The sequence below is a fragment of the Terrapene carolina genome, unplaced genomic scaffold (genome assembly GCF_002925995.2).
Source record: "Terrapene carolina triunguis isolate 2854851 unplaced genomic scaffold, T_m_triunguis-2.0 Scaffold62, whole genome shotgun sequence".
NCBI classification, from domain to species: Eukaryota; Metazoa; Chordata; order Testudines; family Emydidae; genus Terrapene; species Terrapene triunguis.
The window spans coordinates 4,606,681-4,627,394 of record NW_020664413.1 but is presented as its reverse complement, the minus strand read 5'-3'; positions in this window follow the sequence as shown (position 1 = coordinate 4,627,394).

The following is a 20,714-nucleotide window of genomic DNA, read 5'->3' as shown; positions in this document are numbered from 1 at the left end:
GGGGCTTTCCCTGAACAAGCGGCAGCCCTAGTTTGAGAACCACTGGTCTAGTCCAACCCCGGGCTCAAAGCAGGACCAATCCCCAACTAAATCATACCAGCCAGGGCTTTGTTCCGCAATCAAACTGCTGCTGAAATGAACACTCATTTCATTGTAATTTCAGTCTCCTGAATTCCTCAAATCCCCCGTTTATAATCTATTTTGGGCCCATTAATAACATTGCCAGGGCTCTGAAGAAACCTGAACTTGTTATCCTACTATTAAAGGTGTTTTCACTGCCTGGACTGAATCCAGACTAAGATGAGAGACTGTGCTTATTTAGGAATAATATGCTCATGTTTTGCAGGTTAATGACATAGGCTGGGGCAGTGGAGAGATCACAGTGCGATGACTGTAATAAAAATGAATAGAATATATGCCCTAGAGACCTGATCCAAAGCCCTTCAGAGCCAATGGAAAGACATTGGCTCCAGCAGCCCTTGCATAAGGTCCTTTATATGCACAAGTGACGACTCTTCCCCCGTTCTTTGCACATGTCTGGGTTTTTATCCCATGGCCTTTCGGGCATTAAAAATGGCCTGTGACCTGCACTTTTAGTTTTTTGACCAAAGAGCTTTCACACATATATATGCACTGCATTTATAAAATCGATTACACCTCTACCTCGATAGAACGCTGTCCTCGGGAGCCAAAAAATCTTGCCGCGTTCTAGGTGAAACCGCGTTATATCGAACTTGCTTTGATCCACCGGAGTGCACAGCCCCACCCGCCCCCGAAGCACTGCTTTACCGCGTTATATCCGAACTCGTGTTCTATCGGGTCGCGTTCTATCGGGGTAGAGGTGTACAACTTTCTAAGTAATGACCCAGAACATTGCAGTCACCCTGGTGTGCTCTCTCGTTTGGACTCTAATGGGATGTCTGCACTGCGGTAGGGAGGTGTCATTGTACTACATGGAGATAGACCTCACCTACCTTTGCTCAAGCCAAGCTAGTTTGCTAAAAAGGCAGGGAAGCCACAGCAGCATTGGCTAGTACAAGCTCATCCTGGAGCCTGGGTAGGTACTCGGGCAGCTAGCCTGGTCCTCCACCCCATGCTGCTGCAGCTTCTTTGCTCGGGGGGATGAGATAGCTCAGTGGTTTGCGCATCGTGAGTTCAATCCTTGAGGGGGCCAGTTAGGGATCTGGGGCAAAAATCTGTCTGGGGATTGGTCCTGCTTTGAGCAGGGGGTTGGACTAGGTGATTTCCTGAGGTCCCTTCTGTGATGTTGTGCAGTCTATATGGTTTTATAAAAACATGATAATAAGTGAATATAATGTAACTGGGATAGTTTTAGAAAAATATGGTAATAAGTGACTATAACGTAACTGGGATATGCTTCATGCAAAAGGTCTCTTGCAAGGTATCATTACAAAGCTTATAATCTACTGAGTATGATCATCTGATTTGTATAAATGTACCACTCTTGTATCTAAAACTAGAAATATGAAATATAACTCTGAGGGCCTATTGTAATTATGTAAAGTGTGGGCCATTAATGATGGTTTGGAATCTTGATGACTCCCATTAACCAGGACCATTGTCTGCAGATGGCTGTGTTTACCTGTTAGTCTTCCTGTATATGTGTGTGCTGGCAAGTGGGCAATGAAGTCTTGCAGTGACACGTGATCATGTCACCTGAACTGGAATCCATCTTTAACCTGGTGCTTTTCCAGTGAGGGGGGGTTGGAAACCCAGAGGGACAAAGGGTTCCCGCCTTATGCAAAAGATATATAAAGGGGTGGAAGAGAACAGAGGGGGAGAGGAGCCATCATGAAGAATCCCCTAGCTATCACCTGAGCTGGAACAAGAGCTGTATCAGGGGAAAGAATTGTGCCCAGGCCTGGAAGGTGTCCAGTCTGAGGAAAAAACTTACTGAAGCATCTCTGAGGGTGAGATTATCTGTATTCAGTTTGATTAGGCATAGATTTGCGCATTTTATTTTATTTTGCTTGGTGACTTACTTTGTTCTGTCTGTTACTACTTGGAACCACTTAAATCCTACTGTCTGTATTTAATAAAATCACTTTTTATTTACTAATTTACTCAGAGTATGTATTAATACCTGGGGGAGCAAACAACTGTGCATATCTCTCTATCAGTGTTATAGAGGGCGAACAATTGATGAGTTTGCCCTGCATAAGCTTTATACAGGGTAAAACAGATTTATCTGGGTTTAGACCCCATTGGGAGTTGGGCATCTGAGTGCTAAAGACAAGCACACGTCTGTGAGCTGTTTTCAGGTAAACTTGCAGCTTTGGGGCAAGTGATTCAGACCCTGGGTCTGTGTTGGAGCAGACGGGAGTGTCTCGCTCAGCAAGACAGGGTGCTGGAGTCCTGAGCTGGCAGGGAAAACAGAAGCAGGGGTAGTCTTGGTACGTCAGGTGGCAGCTTCCAAGGGGGTTTCTGTGATCCAACCCGTCACACCTTCCAACCCTCATATTCTATTGTTAGCAAGCTAGCCTACATGTACAGCAGTCAGGACCCTAAGCTGAGGTAAATCAGCATACCTCTATTGACTTCATTGTCTCTGTGGCTCTTGGTGTCAAAACATTGAGGCAGCCCTGATTTAGTATACTCCCCGGGGTAGGATTCAGGCAAACTAACAAATCTTGCCTTCCACATTTGCTTTAAAAAAAAAAATCCCCAAACACTTAAGGGTAAATGTTCAGAAGTTGTTAGACCTGGCTTCCTTTTTCGCTGGCACCAACCTAACTGTCTCTAACTCGGTGACTTGCCCGGGTAATCAGGAATACAGAGGGGGGCAAAAAATGCAGACAGCGTTTTGCTGGTCCAAGTTATGCCCACCAAAAGGGATGGACCCCTTTCAAAATGTGGTCCTTTCATACACTATTCTCCCACTAGTTCTCAAATCAGCAAGGCAAAGTGGTGCCACATTTCAGTAGCCTGTCACTTTACAAGTTATTTTGCAAAGTTAAAACCCTTCAGGCCCGATTTGGGGCCCTGGAGCGATTCCCCGGTGCTACACATTCTTCTATGTAGGTTCACGGGTTTCGGTCTCTTGCTACAAATGAGGGGGAGCACAGGCTTCACAAAGAGCTGCTCAGTGGCCTGGTGTAGAAAATTGGCTCATTGGATTAAACATTGGCAAGAGGCCTAAAACAATACTTATCCATGAATGGAATCTATTAAGCATGAAAGAATTATAGACAAGAGCAGACCAAGCATCAGAGATGTGCTGAGGGCTTCGTTTATATGAATATATATGGAGATTACACGATGGTGCTGAAAAGACTTGCCCTGCAGAGAATACGAAGAGAATAGCATGGAAGAAATCACTTTATAGAGAATGTTTACTAAAGGGCCTGAGGGGGTTTCTGAAATAATCAAAATGAACCGTTAAAACCAGATGCTCCCCTCTTCAATGGGAGTTATCCGTATCTCGGGGGATCGCGCCTTCAGCGTCATACATCCAAACAACTGGATGAAAATCTTAAAAGAGGGAAGTTGAGACTAAAAGAAGGAGGCAGCCAACTTTCTACTGATTGTGTTTGGAGTTGCATGTATGCTGGAGCACAAGATCTGCACAATGGACATTGGCTGATCTTCTGACAGATGAGGCCAGCACTCAGAGCCCATTCCTGCATTCCTTGTGCACCAAAGCAGAAGATAGGGCCCGATCCTCAGCTGGCGTTCATTGGCATACAAGTTAATTGACTACAACAGAGCTACGGCGATTTATGCCAACTGAGCATCTGGCCTCTGTTTTTGACACAGTTATTCTCCCAGAAAGTTAATTAGCAGCTCAACAACATATTAAATGCAAAGAAGATATTGAGGTAATACGAGCATGAAATCAAAAAGCCAAGGCCAGGACGATCTTCCAGGATCTTCCGAGTTACCTGTGGGGAGGGGGCTCAGTCCTCTTCTGCTGCACCTCCCCCACAGCACATTCGTCCGCTCTCCCTGGGCAGCTGAGCCCAGGTGGTGAACAGAGGTGGAGGAACAGAGCCGCTTCTCACGCCGGTTGAAGGTTGCTGCTCAGGGTCGCTGCTCTGTGCAGCCCGGCAGCGGCCTCAGACACAGCTCGGCCGCCGTCGCCGCCTCCCCAGCTGGGCTCTTGCAGGCCGCTGCCGCGTTGCACAGAGCAGCGACCTGGAGTGGCCAGCGTGAGAAGTGACTGGTGCCACCCCTTCTGCTCCCTGCCCAGGCCTGGCTGCCAGAGACAGAGGCCGAGGGACAGGCACGGCGGGAGAATGACAGAACCCCTCTCCCGCTGATGTCGGCGTAACTTCTGTCGCTCAGGGACTGGGATTCAGGAGACTTCGATTCTATTCCCAGATCTGCCACTGTCCTGTTGGGTGATCTTGGGAAAGTCTCTTCTTTCCCTGTGTCTAAAGTTTCTTCATCTATAAATGCAATTTAAGTGGCCAGTCACACAGCTGTATATGGGGATAATGATACCTTCTCTGAAAAGCCCTTTGAGATCTACAGCTGAAAAGTGCCAGGAGTCTATGGCTCTGTTATCAGTTCTGTCATTGGCTCACTGTGTGCTATTGGGAAAGTTCCTCAGACGGGTAGGGCTATAGGTCTACTTCACAGGGTTCTCATAGGCTGAACCTTTAATGAGTGTTTTCAGAGGGCTGGTCTACACTTGGGGAGGGGGATCAATCTAAGATACGCAACTTCAGCTACGCTATTCGCGTAGCTGAAGTTGAAGTATCTTAGTTCGACTTACCTGGCCGTCCTCACGGTGGCAAGTCGACCGCCGCGGCTCCCCCATCGACTCCGCTTACTCCTCCTGCCAAGGTGGAGTCCGGGCATCGATTTGGGGATCGATCGATTACTACCCGCCGATCCGGCAGGTAGTGTAGACGTGGCCAGAATCTCTTCTCCTTTCACAGTGTCCCCCCGCCTCCTCTTTGAAAACCTTACCCCAGTCTTTCCAGATTCACAGATACAGCATCTTCCAATTAAGGGGACACACAGAGTTTTCCTTGAGGAGACTCTATGAGGGTCTGGCTTGGTTATGGTGGTTAGGTGCAGCTAAACCCTAGATCAGAGTTTTTATCTCTGACCCTTTCTTGCAGTGGTCGGCTTGTACCTAGTCAGGTGAGTCCTTGTGAGTGGCAGAGGTTTACATGCTTCCTCCCAGCAAGTCTGTCGCAAGAGTCAGCTAAGTTTGTGCAGCAGTTTTCTTTCTGGTTGCCAACCCTTCCTGTGTCAAGTTCTTCCTTTTAAGCCTGTTTCCTCTAAGTGGTACGTGCTCTGCAGGTGTGCAGAGTCAGTGTATCTCCATGGGGCAGGAATGTGAAATAGTAACACAGGTGATCGAGTGATCTTGGGGACGTCCCTGTCTCACATTCCTCATCTTTAAAATGGAGATAACGATACTTGCCCATTTTTGGGAACTAACTCTTGAGATACTGGGATGAAAGCGGTGATTTATGAGCTCAGAATGAATAGGATTAAGAATAACAAACTGCTTAAACCCACAAAAATTACTTTACTAAGGAGAAGAAACCAAAACGTATATCCTTCTCTTAAGGTCAGGATGGACAATTGCCCATCTGCCTGTTTGTCCCTTGAGAGCATCAGCTCAGTCTTATGCCATGTGTCATCAGATCCTACTGTCACTTTCTTTTCATCATTCCACACTCGTCATGTTGTTAACTTACAACCCATGTGGGCCGGAGTGTATTGAGGTGCAGTCAAGAGGCGGAAGAAGGAATTGTATCCGTGTTTTATTTCCCTTCAGTTCATTCTGTTGTTCTCCACTGCACGGGTCTGTTTTGAGCAATTTGTGGAATCTCCGATTTCAATACAGGTAATTAGTCACCAAGACAAAGGGCTGACTGCTATGTCTGGACACTCAAACATTTATCTCATTTCAAAACGAGGATTATGTTTCCCCCTGCAGTAACGCAGAAGAGGTTGTACGCTGCAAGATGCGGTGCAGCGATTGAAAGCAGGGGCATTATGTGGTCCATGGAGTACAGTATTTATCTCAGTAGGTACCTGTGGGGGCCATGGTATCTTAGCGCTTCCCAAACATTAATAAATGGGGAAGAGAAGTATTGATCTTGGAGCTATTTTGGAATAAAAAGGTCACGTTTTTCAACAAAAAATGACCTTTAAATGAAATGGAAAATGTGGTGCCATTGTCATCATTTTTTGGGACATAGGGGTTGCAAACCAAAAATTAAATATTTCCATTTTCAACAACCGTAAACCCAACAAATATTTCAGTGTCCCGTTTTTCAATAAAAGCCTGAAAAAAAATTCCTCGAGGAGTGTTGACAAAAATGAACATACTTTGGTGTGCTTTGAGATGTTTGCAGAAAATAAAATAAAATACATTTTTGACCAGCTCTAATTATTAGCCACAGATAGATCTCCAGATGGTGTGACTTTCCATAACTCCATTGAAGTCAGTAGAGCTATGATGCATGATAGCAGCTGGGGAGCTGGAGAATGTGAGCACAAGGTGATTAAGGGAGTTTATTAACAAACTTTGATCTTACCAGGGCCAGAGGTAAGAAGCAACAATTTCTTACCTGATCTCCATTTGCTCCACTGGGGGGCAGTAAGAACAGGAGTACTTGTGGCACCTTAGAGACTAACAAATTTATTAGAGCATAAGCTTTCGTGGGCTACAACCCACTTCTTCGGATACATACAGAGTGAAACATATATTGAGGAGATATATATACACACATACAGAGAGCATGAACAGGTGGGAGTTGTCTTACCAACTCTGAGAGGCCAATTAAGTAAGAGAAAAAAAAACTTTTGAAGTGATAATCAAGATAGCTCAGTACAGACAGTTTGATAAGAAGCAAGTGTGAAAATACTTACAAGGGGAGATAGGATTGAATAAGGACTGGGAATGGCTGAGCCATTACAAACATTGAATCTGAGTTGATTGTGTCTAGTTTGCATATCAATTCCAGCTCAGCAGTCTCTCGTTGGAGTCTGTCTGCTACTGCACTTGGCCAACAGTAGATTACTTCCCCCCACGTATTGGCCAGCACGTGAGAGGTGGAGTCAAAGATCTACTCATTCCAAGCCCGTTTCCACCACCTACACTAGGAGGCAGGTAGCGGTACCATAGCCTTTGCATCTCATACTCTCCCATTCCCAGTTACAGTATTCCACACAGAGACGTAAAGGGGTGGAACCCCTGACATTCTTTCCGAGACAAGTAACAATTTTGCCCTCGGCGACACGCTCAAGATCACACAGCGAGTCTGTGGTAGAACTGAGATTTAAACCCAACTCTTATGAGGCACAGTTTAGTGCCTTAACCACAAGACCATCCTTCCTCAGCGGTAGCTACTACAAAGATTGACCTGTAAATCTAAGCCCTTCTCCATAAAACGGAGCCAGGACAGTATGAGCAGCATAGCTTTCACCTCCTGGTAAACAGGTCATAAAAGCTCTCCCAGTGTCCTCTCAGCACCACTGGTGCATTTTGCTATTTTGAGTGCAAGAGGCATGAGATAAGACAAATGTGTAATTACTTCTTGACCTGCTCTTCTGGGTTATACATTTTCATGAGATGCCACGATTCATTCTTTGCATTGATATGTACAGAAGGATGGGGCTGCTTAGTTGATATTCATTTATTCAACAGCCTGTAATCTATATTTAATGGAGTACCAGACTGTGGCATAATAAACCGTTTAAAAAGGTAGCTGCTGCTTACATAGGGGTTATTGCTTGCATAACCTGTACTTATTTTTCATTACAAAACTAAAAGAGCAAAGCATAATTCATACCAGAAAATGAAGTTAACATTTAATGGTTTGCAAAATGATAGTGTACCAAAATGCGGTGCAGTAATCAGAGCGCTTATAAAACAAAGCAAGGGAGCAAAAAAGAAGTACAAATAAAAAGGCAATCGCAATGCATTGTGAAATAAGGATACCCATGCAAAACCAGGCATACCTGTTTGCCACTTGCTTAGGTATCGAGAGCAAGGGTTGCTAATGAGTCTGAAATCAATAGTTGTGGGAGCTGTTGAGCATACACACGCAGCTGTCCTAAGCAGCACAAATCCTGAAATGCAAATTTTTATAAATATATGGAGGTATACCTATCTCATAGAACTGGAAGGGACCCTGAAAGGTCATTGAGTCCAGCCCCCTGCCTTCACTAGCAGGACCAATTTTGCCCCAGAGCCCTAAGTGGCCCCCTCAAGGATTAAACTCACAACCCTGGGTTTAGCAAGCCAATGCGTAAACCACTGAGCTATTCCTCCCCCTCCCCTTTTTGCCCCTTCTGCCCCTTCAGGTTTTTCCAAAGCAAACAGCAGTTTCCACCTGATGTACAGAAATGATGGAAGAATGGGAATTGTGAAGACGACACAAAAAGAAGAAGCAGACAAGCTGATACTGCATTCAGAAAACTCCGTAAAATCTGGAAGGCTACACAGCTATTTCAGTAAAACCAACAATCAGTGTATATGAGACAATTCTTGTGCTGAAACTGTTGTACAGGCCAGAAGGCTGAAGTATGAGGAAAGCCGATGAATGTAATATATTGACTGCAGAAATGAACTGATTGAGGGGAATACTGAGAGTTTCAAGACTGCAGAAAATAAATCATGAAGTGATAAGAACACAGATAGGACAAGAAATGATGCTGTTATGAAAGAGTCAAGAAAGACGACGGTGATGGTTTGGACACATGTCAAAAATGGACCTGGAAAGTATACATGCATGGTGATACTTACCAGAGTCCAAGGAACTAAAATTAGATGAAGCCCAAGCATGCAAAATAGATATGGTAAAGAATGACATAGAACAAAACGGTTTAAAGGTGAACGAAGTCTTGAAGCTGGTTCAAGACAAAAGCGGAGAAAAGACTTCATTCATCCCCATTGTTGCTGCTGAGCTGACGGACGGGAATCAAATAAAAATAGAAATGATGTTTGACCAATCTGTCCACCTACCTACTGACCCATTTAACTATTGTATCTATTCATCCAACTATAGGTCAGACTGTACCGTCCAATCTTAAGGTTTTATACTGCTGCCCATCAGCAGAGTTTCTGAGGTCCAGATCTTCAAAAGTATATAGGTGCCTAATTCTAACCATTTCAATGGAAGCTAGGCTCCTAAATACCTTTGGGGATCTGGGCCTGAGAGTCTCCCATGTAAAAACGATAGGAATAGCGAAGTTCCTAGTCGACTTTGTGGCGTGTCTGGTGCTCCTCCTTGTTTTGGGGTAAAAATATTGGCTTAAGATATGGTTTTTTGTCTTTAAATTTTAGATGTATTTCCTTTTCTTAGTTGGAGGATTAGTTGGCTGGGGTAGAAAGGGTGTCAGTGCTACGTCATTCTTATAGTGGAAAGGCCTTTTGGAAGAGGAAAGTTTTTTCAGTGTTTCCTAAAGACACTCTCACTCTACATTTGCCTGCTCTCCTATAGGAGATTATTCCATAGGTGGATCCTATCCACCAAGAACATTTTGTCCAGCTGTCATGAGTCAGTCCTGGGCTTAGCATCCCAGCAGAATACAGCTGCCATGGTGGTTCGTAGACTGAAATTCAGTCTTTACTTTAGCTGCGGCTTGATCCATTCATCCTGATATCTTTAATTAAGCTGAGTAGCACCCTGCTCTTCAAGCAGTCTCACTGACCTCAGTGGGACTATGTGGGAGGTAAGGAGCTGTCTGGCATGAGCAAGGTGGCTTATCAAAGCATTGTTGTTGATGGTTTAAGCTAGCTTCTCTTGGCCACTTCTTTCAGTAGAGTATAGGAAATATTGTGCTCAGCCAACACTGTCGAGTGGATATAGGATGACCTCCGGATGTTTCCGTTTTAAATAGTTCAGACTAAAGAGGAGCCCAGAACACCCCCCAAATCTGAGTAACTCCCTAACGTTGGAGATATTTGAAGTCTGAATTAAGAACCAGATCTGGGTCCAAATTCTCCCCTGAAGTAAATAGGTGCGGCACCCCTGACTTCAGTGGAATTTTCCTCATTCACACCAGCAGAGAACTGGTCTGTGAAATTTTGTAACCTGAGCCTCTCTCTCGTTTAGACAAGCAACACAAAGGATTCTTAGATGATGGCATAGGTCAAAAATTTCAAAAGCACCTAGGTGATTTCAGAGCCTAGCTCTCATTGAAAGTCAATGGGAGTTAAGCGCCTAAGGGCCAGATTGTTTAAAGGTATGTAGGTGCTTATCTCCCACAGGAGGTTAAATACCTTGAAAAATCTGGCCCTGAATGTCTAAATCACTTCTGACTACGGGACTTAGGCTCCTAAAGTCATTCAGGAGCTTTTGAAAATGTTACCTTTGGTCAAAGAGATGGCAGATCCATTTTCACCAGAGGCTCTCAAACAAGCTATGGGATCACCAGAGCACAATTAAATTGCAAAGGTCCAGATTCTTTTTAAAGGTCCAGATTCTAGTTTAAATCATGTAGGTCTATGGACTTCAATGGAGCTACCTGCAGATTCTGACCTCTGCTCAGGTGCAACATATGGCATGGTCAGGGCCTGGGATATATGATGGAGAACAGGTGACTACAACAAACAGGCAGAGGGAGTATTGAGTTAGCCTAGTAAGCAGCAATCAAGGCACATCAGCTTCCCGACCACTGCTGCGTGATTTGTAAGCAACACAACAGAAGTGAGCTTTAAGGAGGGACTTGAACGAGGCCTTCCTGTTTATTTGGGTTGCTGGGGAAATGAGCGCATTAGAAGAGTCATTCTCTGTACTCCTGAAGCTCACTTCCAAGGAAAATGATGAGTTTATATGTAGCATGTCTCCTCTGGCAGAAAGCTAGCTGAAAAGAGTCCACAACCCACAGCCGTTTGCATCCAACATTTTGCCTAGATTCATGCTGAGAGTTCAACTGAACTCCTTCCAGACCTGAACTGACATAACTCATCTTGCTGCCATGTCCATTGAGGGACTGGGCAAAAGGACCCTTTTTACCTATCTGCTGTTCAGAAGGGAATGGAAACTTAGCAGGGACGGAGGTCAAATGGGTGCCAGAATCGCAGCAATGGGGGAGGGGGCTGAGTTGCAGTGAAGGATGACCTAGCTGGTACTTCCGCTGGTAGACTTCTCTAATTCAGATGGAGGGAATCAGAGTGTTGGAAAGGGGCCAGGCCCCCCTGTAACTTCTCTGGCAATGTTGAACTGAGTGACCTTAAACGAGTCATGGTAAGTAACTTCCAAATGGGCAGAAGGACCTGGGTGTTTGGATTCAGTCTACTACCTACATAGCCGGTGTGGTATCCCTGGTGGCACAGAAGAGATGTGGTCGTAATTAGGGCTAAAAAGGAATTTTTTTTTTTTATTGGCAATGCTGATTTGTCAGAACTAAAACTTCTCATGGGGAAGGTTCTCAGGTCCAGGGTGGAATTTCTGGTCAAACCCAGGAGACAGAGACCCATCCACTCCAGAATAGCCACTCCCCTGGTGATTAAGGCACTCCCCTGGCCTGGGGGTTCAAATCCCTGCTCCAAATCAGGGCTTTGAGCCTGGGTCTTCCATAGCTAAGGCAAATAGCCAGACCAGTAGGCTATTCTGCATGTGTATCTCTTGCGCTCTCAGAACTTTGAGAGGCCTCCCAGTACAGAACAGGAATATTTTTGAAATATCAACTTTCATTGGACAGGCAGAAAGATTCCTGCTCAGCTCTTGATATTTGTAATTGAGGTTCCTGGATGCAAGTCAGACCCTGCGGTTGTCTCTGCCTCCCAGCCTGATTTATCCAGCCTGTTCTGCCAGTGCCTTGTGTCACTCCACAGGGTGTCTGTATGCATGGTACAGCTCCCTGCACTGGAGGTTCTGTTCATGACATCTGGATGATCAGGCTGGAGTTTGAAGTCCCAGCCCCATGTTTGTGATGGGGGAGTGTAGGTCGGAATCAGGGCTCGTGTTCAGGCCAGTCTTGATGCAGAACCTTTGCAAGGGACAGGACAGGAACATGGAAGAGATGGCAGAAGAGTTAATCAGACAGATAGATATTACGGCCCTGAGATGTTCTTCACCAGCAACCCATATACGGCAATACTTTCCTCACCATCTGGCAGTGACATCCTCATTACCTCACTCTCGTCTTTACAGTTCTGGCCGCTAAAGAGCACAGCTATGGGAGTGTGGTGCAGTGTGAAAGGATTGTCCGTGTGTGTAAGCAGGCTGTCCTATAGAATGTCTAGAGATGTAGAACCTTCTTGCCCAGATGATGGCACCCACTGGCATGACTGAAAATACTATCTAATTCCAGCCATGATCACCTGAGATAGAACTGAATTAGAACTTGTGAAAACTATCCCTTTCCTTTCTATAGCACCTAATCTCCAGAGATCTGAAGATGCTTCTCAAACACTAAAATGCTGCCTAACACCTCCAAAATATCATTAGCTCCACACTGGGGAAACGGACACATGAAAGCGGATTTCAGCACCCAAGGCCTATACAGTAAGGCAGTGACAGAGCAGGCACTAGACTCTGTCTCTCTTGACTCACAATGTTGTTCTTTAAGCACAAGACCTCGTTGCCACCCCCTGCTGCTACTCAGGTGCCAGGAAGACAGAAAATGAACAGGCGAAACAAACAGTGGGAAAAAGAGAATGTTTCACTTTCATCTCCCGCTGCTCTTTTTTGAAAATGTCATTTAATCTAAATCATACAGACAGCCACTTTCCACATGCTCAGAGTTTACACCGTGTGCTGCTTCCTTTTTATTATTTCTTCACGGTTATCCCAACAAATGTGTGATCTTGTGCTTATTGCTAAGTGTGTATCCATCATAGCATTTTCTGGGCTGTAATTCCCAGGGGAACCCATTCTAGGTATCTTACATTGCAACCCTATGCTCACGCATCAGGCTAGACGAGTTTTAAAAACACAGGGCCTGATCCTTCACTCAGTTACACTGGGCTAGATCTAGTATCAATACAAGGAGAATCAGGACCTCTGTCTCGTATACTTTCCAGGGGAAATACATATTGTAATTGTTTCCAAATAAGATGGTGGAAATTAGAATATGGGTATTGGAATGATTGCTGGCTGTAGTTCATGGGAATTATAGGACAGTCAGCCTCACCGCAGTCCCTGGAGAAATCATGGAGCAGGTCCTCAAGGAATCAATTCTGAAGCACTTAGAGGAGAGGAAAGTGATCAGGAACAGTCAGCATGGATTCACCAAGGGCAAGTCATGCCTGAATACTCCAGTTGCCTTCTATGAGGAGATAACTGGCTCTGCGGATGAGGGGAAAACAGTGGATGTGTTATTCCTTGACTTTAGCAAAGCTTTTGATATGGTCTCCCACAGTATTCTTGCCTGCAAGTTAAAGAAGTATGGGCTGGATGAATGGACTATAAGGTGGATAGAAAGATGGCTAGATCATCGGGCTCAACGGGTAGTGATCAATGGCTCCATGTCTAGTTGGCAGCTGGTATCAAGCGGAGTGCCCCAAGGGTCGGTCCTGGGGCTGGTTTTGTTCAATATCTTCATTAATGATCTGGAGGATGGCGTGGACTGCACCCTTAGCAAGTTTGCAGATGACACTAAACTGGGAGGAGTGGTAGATATGCTGGAGGGTAGGGATAGGATACAGAGGGACCTAGACAAAGTCTTCAGAAGAGAAGAATGAGGAGGGATTTGATAGCTGCTTTCAACTACCTGAAAGGGGGTTCCAAAGAGGATGGAGCTCGGCTGTTCTCAGTGGTGGCAGATGACAGAACAAGGAGTAATGGTCTCAAATTGCAGTGGGGGAGGTTTAGGTTGGTGTAGTGATGTGGGACTCAACCCTGTGGCGCCTCCTCCTGGTTGTCTCTGGGAATTAGCTCGTCCAGCCTCTGGAGCGCCCTCTGCAGGCTGGTGTCCCGCTGATGCTTGGCCCTCATGTCCCTCCCAGACCCAGTGCCCTGTTATCTGGGGTGCTGCCCCCTGGCCGTACACCCCTCGGTCTCAGGGTCTCCCCTCCACGGGGAACCCCTATCCCCACCTCGCCTCAGTCATAGGCTACTGCCAGTCACCAACTAGCCTCTTTTCCCTGGGGCAGACTGCAGTATAAGCCACTCATCACTGGCAAGGAAGGTTTGGACCTGCTGCCTCTGCCTACCCATGGGCTGCCCTCTGCAACTCCCAGTACCCATTGGTCTTCTGCTAGGCCACAGCCTGGGGCTTTCCAGGCTGGAGCCTCCCCAGCTCCTCTGCCTTTCCCCAGCCCTGCTCCACTCAGGTACTCTGCTCAGGTCCCTGCAGGCAGGTCCGTCTCCCTCTACAGCTAGAGAGAGACTGCTGAGCTCCTGGCTCCCAGCCTCTTATATAGGGCCAGCTGAGGCCTGACTGGGGCGTGGCCCAGCTGCGGCTGCTTCCCCAGTCAGCCTAGTAGCTCCTTCCCCCTGCAACAGCCCTCTCCCAGGGCTGTCTTTATACCCCTCAGGGCAGGAGCGGGTGACCACCCCACTACAGTTGGATATTAGGAAAAACTATTTCACTAGGAGGGTGGTGAAGCACTGGAATGGGTTACCTAGGGAGGTGGTGGAATCTCCTTCCTTAGAGGTTTTTAAGGTCAGACTTGACAAAGCCCTGGCTGGGATGATTTAGTTGGGAATTGGTCCTGCTTTGAGCAGGGGGTTGGACTAGATGACCTCCTGAGGTCTCTTCCAACCCTAATCGTCTATGATTCTATGATTCTGTGACCTCCTGAGGTCTCTTCCAACTCTAATCTTCTATGATTCTAAAATGTCTAGCACTGGCTGTCTGCTCTGACATTTCCTGGCCTGTGTATCATAACAGCCACACTGGGTCAGACCAAAGGTCCATCTAACCCAGTATCCCGTCTTCCGACAGTGGCCAATGCCAGGTGCTTCAGAGGGAATGAACAGAACAGGTAATCCTCAAGTGATCCACTTAGCTCTTACCTGGCAGGATTTTTAATAGAGCTGATCAAAAAAATGCAATTTCTGTCCCATGAGAGAGATATTTCAGTGCATTTTTTGTCCTACAGGAAGAGACTAAGATGCATCCTGGGAAAGGTAGACTGCCCTCGAAGCACCTAAGGAACCCTGAAATAGAACTCCCATGCGATGCCAAGGCAGCTCAAGTGGACATAGAGATAAATATTGACTTGAAACAAAATGTTTTATTTCAATTTTTCCCACCACAAAAATCTGCTAAAATTGATTTTTTCTCATGGAAGATTCTGATTTTATTTATTTATTTTTAACAAAACCCCATTTTTCAACTAGCCCTTTGTCTGAGGTGAGGGGCGTTTCAGTCATTGGACCTAGGCTAAAAACCGAGAGCTTTTTCCTCCCATTGAACCTACATATTTCCTTTCTCAGTTTCATGCCATTTTGCCCCATTAAATCCTTGACATCGCCGCTGAGTCTGCCAACAAAGGGTTGTTTGTGCAAAGTGGTTATCTACCCATTAGGAATGGGATGGAGACCTACCTTCTCTTTTCTCACAACAGTCATGTGATAACAGCTGTCCATGTGAGCCAGTAACATTCAACCACTACTCCCCATTATCAACCCTCAGAGCTCTCTAGTTTCCCAACTTTGCCATTTCTAGCATACAAGTTCCAAACTTCACAAGTGAATCCAAACGCAGTGCCGGAACATGTTACACAGATTGCTAGGGGGAAAAAATGTAACATTATTTAATTTGATAGCACAGAGCTTTATGCCAAGGTAAGGCATGTGTTCGCTGTTAGCAATCAAAGTGCTTTAGTGAATGAAAACTGACATTTTAGTTATGAAATTTTACTAGCCAGGAATCCCTAGGGAAATTAATTTGGCCCTTTTGAACGCATCCCTTTCTTTGAGCCAAATCACAAGCTGACCCGTTGTTATTTAGCACAGAGCAGATTATTAGTTTTTGGGTAGAGGGAACCCACTGAGGGTGGGTAGCGTACAGTGGCTTACTCTGAACTGTATGAACATCTCAAGTGTTTTCTTATAGTTCTGTTGTGAATCAGCCTTTCCTCAATGGTCCAGAACTGGGGCTGAAACTGAGGAGCAACAGACCAGAGAATGTTCTAGAGCTTTGCTGACATTATAATACATGAATATATATGCATATATAATACATCCTCCAAGCACCATTATCTTCTGCACTTGTAGCCAGGGCTGGCTCCAGGCACCAGCTGAGCAAGCTCGTGCTTGGGGCGGCAGATTCTACGGGGCGGCATTCCGCCCAATCCTAGGGCTGCACGGCCGCTTTTTTTTGTTTTTCCGCCGATCCGGCTGCCCTGTAGGGGGCGGCGGTGCGGAGGAGGGGAGCGCCCTGCTGGGAGCGGGCTGCGCGCTCCATCTGCCCCAGCCGGTGCCAGGTCTGCAGCAAGCCCGGCAGGGCAGCCTGCGTCCTTCCCTCCCCGCTGACCGGAGCGGCGTGGAGCCCTCCCGGCAGGCGGTGCGGCGGTCGGGGCCGCGGGGCAAGCGTCCCGCTGAAGCCTTAGCCGCCCCCCTTCTCTCTCTCCCCCCACTCCTTCCCCCTCCCCCCTGTTAGCTGGGGCACGTCTGCAGCGCAGGGAGTCCCCCTGCACCCTGGCTCCGGCCGCGCCACAGGTTTTGTGGGTTTTTTTTGCTTTGCCGTTCTGGCCGCCTCAATGATTTATTTATTTATTTATTTTTGCTTGGGGTGGCAAAAAAGCCAGAGCCGGCCCTGCTTGTAGCAGGCCTGAGGTGGCTTCATAAAGTCACAGAGTCTATGACCTTAGAGGGATAGCTCAGTGGTTTGAGCCTGCTAAACCCAGGGTTGTGAATTCAGTCCTTGAGGAGGCCACTTAGGGATCTGGGGCAAAATCAGTACTTGGTCCTGCTAGTGACGGCAGGGGGCTGGACTCAGTGACCTTTCCAGGTCCCTTCCAGTTCTATGAGATAGATATATCTCCATATATATTATAGCGACATGTGAAATGCACTAATTCTCTTCAATCACAGAGACTTGGGGGTGTTGATGTTTTTAAAAATGGAATTTACGGTTAAAAAAAAATCATTTAAAAAAAATAAAGCTCAGAACAGGTATCTTGCCAATAGATCATTTACAGCGCCATTGTAGGCATTAGTCATTGGTGCCCAGACACCACAGTAATGGGTGGATTGGAGATGGATAGTTGGGACTTGAATACTATACCTGTTTTCAAAGGAGGCTTTCTGATTTGCAGGATGAGTTCTGTTGGGTTACACTAAGCTCCTGTTTTAAAAAGACCTTCCCCTACCTGTTGGCGCTAGAACTGCAGGTAGGGAAGGAGATTGGCTGTCAGTACTGTCTATCAGAAAACTGTGGTGGTGTCGTAAATTCTTCGACTGCTCTTGTATCATTTCAGAGATGACTCTCCCAATACACAAGGTCCATCAGGACGTAACATGTGAAAAGACCACCTAGACTAGGGTGACCAGACAGCAAATGTTAAAAATTGGGATGGGGGTGGGGTGGGGTGGGGTAATAGGAGCCTAGATAAGAAAAAGACCCCAAAATCGGGACTGTCCCTATAAAATCGGGACATCTGGTCACCCTAATCTAGACTGAAATGGGATGCCTAGTACCAATCTGTGACTGTTTAGTCTTGCAATAGAGCCTAGTACAATACATCTACATATGAAACTCAGGGCTACTGGGTGGAGAACCAGGTTATTTAAACCCTTTTCTTCTTGCACCGTGGGCTCAGCAGGCAAGAGAGGCACCTCTGGTGAGACAGGACTGGCTCCATCTGCTCCAAAATCACAGGTCTCTGCCACTTGAGCTAAAAATTAATCTCTTTACTAGTCCCTTGTCCTCCCTATGGGTCAGCCAAGATCTGGACACCTTCTCTTGCTGGCTTCTGCTGTGCTGCCAAATGACTGCCCTCCCTGAAACAGTGGAGAGATTATCACACATAAGGGAGACCTGTGTATGACCAGATAGGCCCAGGGTCCCTGGAAATGGCTCTGTTAAATGGTAACTGTTGGCATGAAGCAGGAGGAATGTCCAGTAACGAAAGGCCTGATCTGAAGCCCATTGCTTTCCATTGACCTCCAATGGGATTTGAATCTGCCTTTGTAATGTGTCCGAACAATGGGGGCAGGCAAACGGGGGGAAGTTTTAAAGTTATCCTCCCCCAGAGGGCAGCTGCTGTATCGTCCGATCATTGAGAATAAATAGTTTCCTACTATGAGGCTCTATGGCATGACTATGTCTAGTGTGGTCTATTGGAAACGGTTTTTAAAAAAATTAAGCTGTCATTTTAAATTTCAGCATTTTTCCAGGTCCTGCTTGCTGGCAGGGGGCTCTGTAGGGAAGTGTGTAATCTGGGCCTCGCACAGTCAGTTTGTAGATAGTCAGCCTAGAGTGAGGTGGGGTGAGAGCTGCTGAGCTGTTTCAGGGAGCAGCCTGCTTTGTCTCGCTCTGTTTTGGGGTGCTTGTGTGTTAGGGCTCTGAATTCTAAGAAATAAGGTCACGTTATGTTGCAACCTTCTGGCAAGAGTATTTTGTTTTTAATCTAACTTCTCTGTTTGCCCTGAAATATAACATGTAGGAATTTAGAGATCTCTACTTCCCAGAAGTGCTTGAGGAAAGAGGACTACAGGTCTGTCTCATCTTACGCTGGGGTTACATTCCGCAGTCAGCGCCTAAAGCGAAAATCACGTATAGTCAAAATTACATTGAGTGTAATGGCGGGCGGAATCACCCGCACTACAGAAACAGTATTTAAATTGTTATTTCTCTCTTTGTTTTTGTTTTTGTTTTGTTTTTGCCAACCGCGTAAAGCTGAAATCGCACATGTTAAATGCGCCTAAGATGCGACAGACCTGTATCTATGTGGAGGAAGGAATGAAGCCTGAGTGTTGCACTGCCTTGGCTCTGTCTCTTTGTGCTTGTACACAGAACTCCTCTCATCTGTAACTATATTTTGACTTTAAGAGGAGTGAAGGATGGGAGCCAGGCTAATGCACACTCTATTTCTGTAGTGGCTGATGACAGGCTCACTTGGTAAATGACAGAACTGGAGCTGGGAGAGTATCAGACGCCTGGCAGCATCTGTCGCAGGCTCCTTGCTGGGTGTGCATGCCAGGGACGTCAAAGGCTTGAGTTCTCCAGGGATTCCTCATGTTCTTTGTTTTGTTTTCTTTTTCCCAATCATGGCTCTTAGCCTAGATTTGCTGCATCATTTATATTTTTATTTGTTCCTTCCAACTCAAATTGGGAAGACACGTGCATCTCCCGATCTAGTGTACCAGGGGGGGGGGGGGGATTAATTATTGAGCATTACTATTATCATTATTTTATTGTATTTATGTAGTACTATCGGCCTGCATGGTGTCTCATGAATAAGAGACGAGACCAGGCTCTAACCTGAGGATCTTAAGGTCTAGGCATTAGACACATTACACTAGCTATGTCTACACTACTCTGAAATATGTCTACACTGCACGCTAAGCCCGGGTCTATGGGACACAGGCTTGTGGACTTGATATTTCCAAGCCTCTGCTTGAGCATCCGTACTGCATTGTAAACCTGGGTATACAGTTGCTGGGTTTGGGTTGCACAGCCGTGCTAACGGGTCCATACTGCACTACGCAGACCTTCTGACTCAAGTCTGTAGCCTGACCTGTGTCCACATTGCTAAATGACAGGGCTTGGATCTGAATCACAACAGAACTCAGGCTCTGACTGATGCTCCTGCCTACTATGGTCCTAGAACCAGGGTCCTGAGTTCTTGCTGACCTGAATTAAAATGATTTGTATGTTAAGGAGGGGGCAAGGGCTCAGAACTGAATCTGAGCCCAGACTTAGTGTTCTGTGTAGACATACCCACTGTGACTGCTATATTGTCTGGGAAAGGATGGCAAGGGCGGACATAAAGCAAGGGGACAAAGAGACAGAAATAGCCTAGGGAGCATTTTTCCTCTTAAGCACTGTGTTGGTGTCCTTGAATTGCCTTGTTTTGTAACACACAAATCTGTCGACCAGGTCTGAGCTGGATAATGGAGAGTCCAAGTTTGTACTTTTAAAGCCAGCCATGCTGCCACCATTTGCTGGAGCTGCATCAGGAGATAACTGGGCACTCACATACTATGGTGATAGGTGCTATATAAGAACCTATATAGAATGTCCCTGCTCCATATAGGACTTGCCAGACTGGATCAGAGCCCAAGTCCATCTAATCCAATAACCTGTCTCCAACACCAGATGCTTCAGAGGAAGGTACAAGAATTCCACAGTAGCCACTGTGGGGGAATCTGTCCCACCCAGAAATCAGGAAGAGACCTAATAGTTAAAGACTGGTGTCAGCCCTGAAGCACGAGGTTTACTTGTAATTAATTATGATTTTCTTGATATCCTTACAAATATCTAACCCCTCTTTGGATAACCTGCAGAGAAGGAATTGCTATCCAGTTTGGGAGGGGGTCTATACTTCCCACACCGAACCAGGGCTGGGAGTACAGCAATACTCGGCTACGGAGACCCTGCCCCTCAACAGGTGCAGGGCTTATTATCAGTGGAGAAATGGCTTCAAAGGACACTGGTAGTCCAGAAAGAAGGGGAATGAGCTGTGTGTGGCTCCAGGAAGCAAAGTTGCTGCTGAGAGCTGTGCCAGGCAGGGCAATGGCTTTGTGAGGACTGCTCAAGTATTCGGATTACGCACTCTCTCCTTAGGAGTTGAAAGCCCCAAGAGCGAGTGACTGCACAGGACACTAAGGCTATGTCTACACTACAAAATTAGGTCGGATTTATAGAAGCCGGTTTTA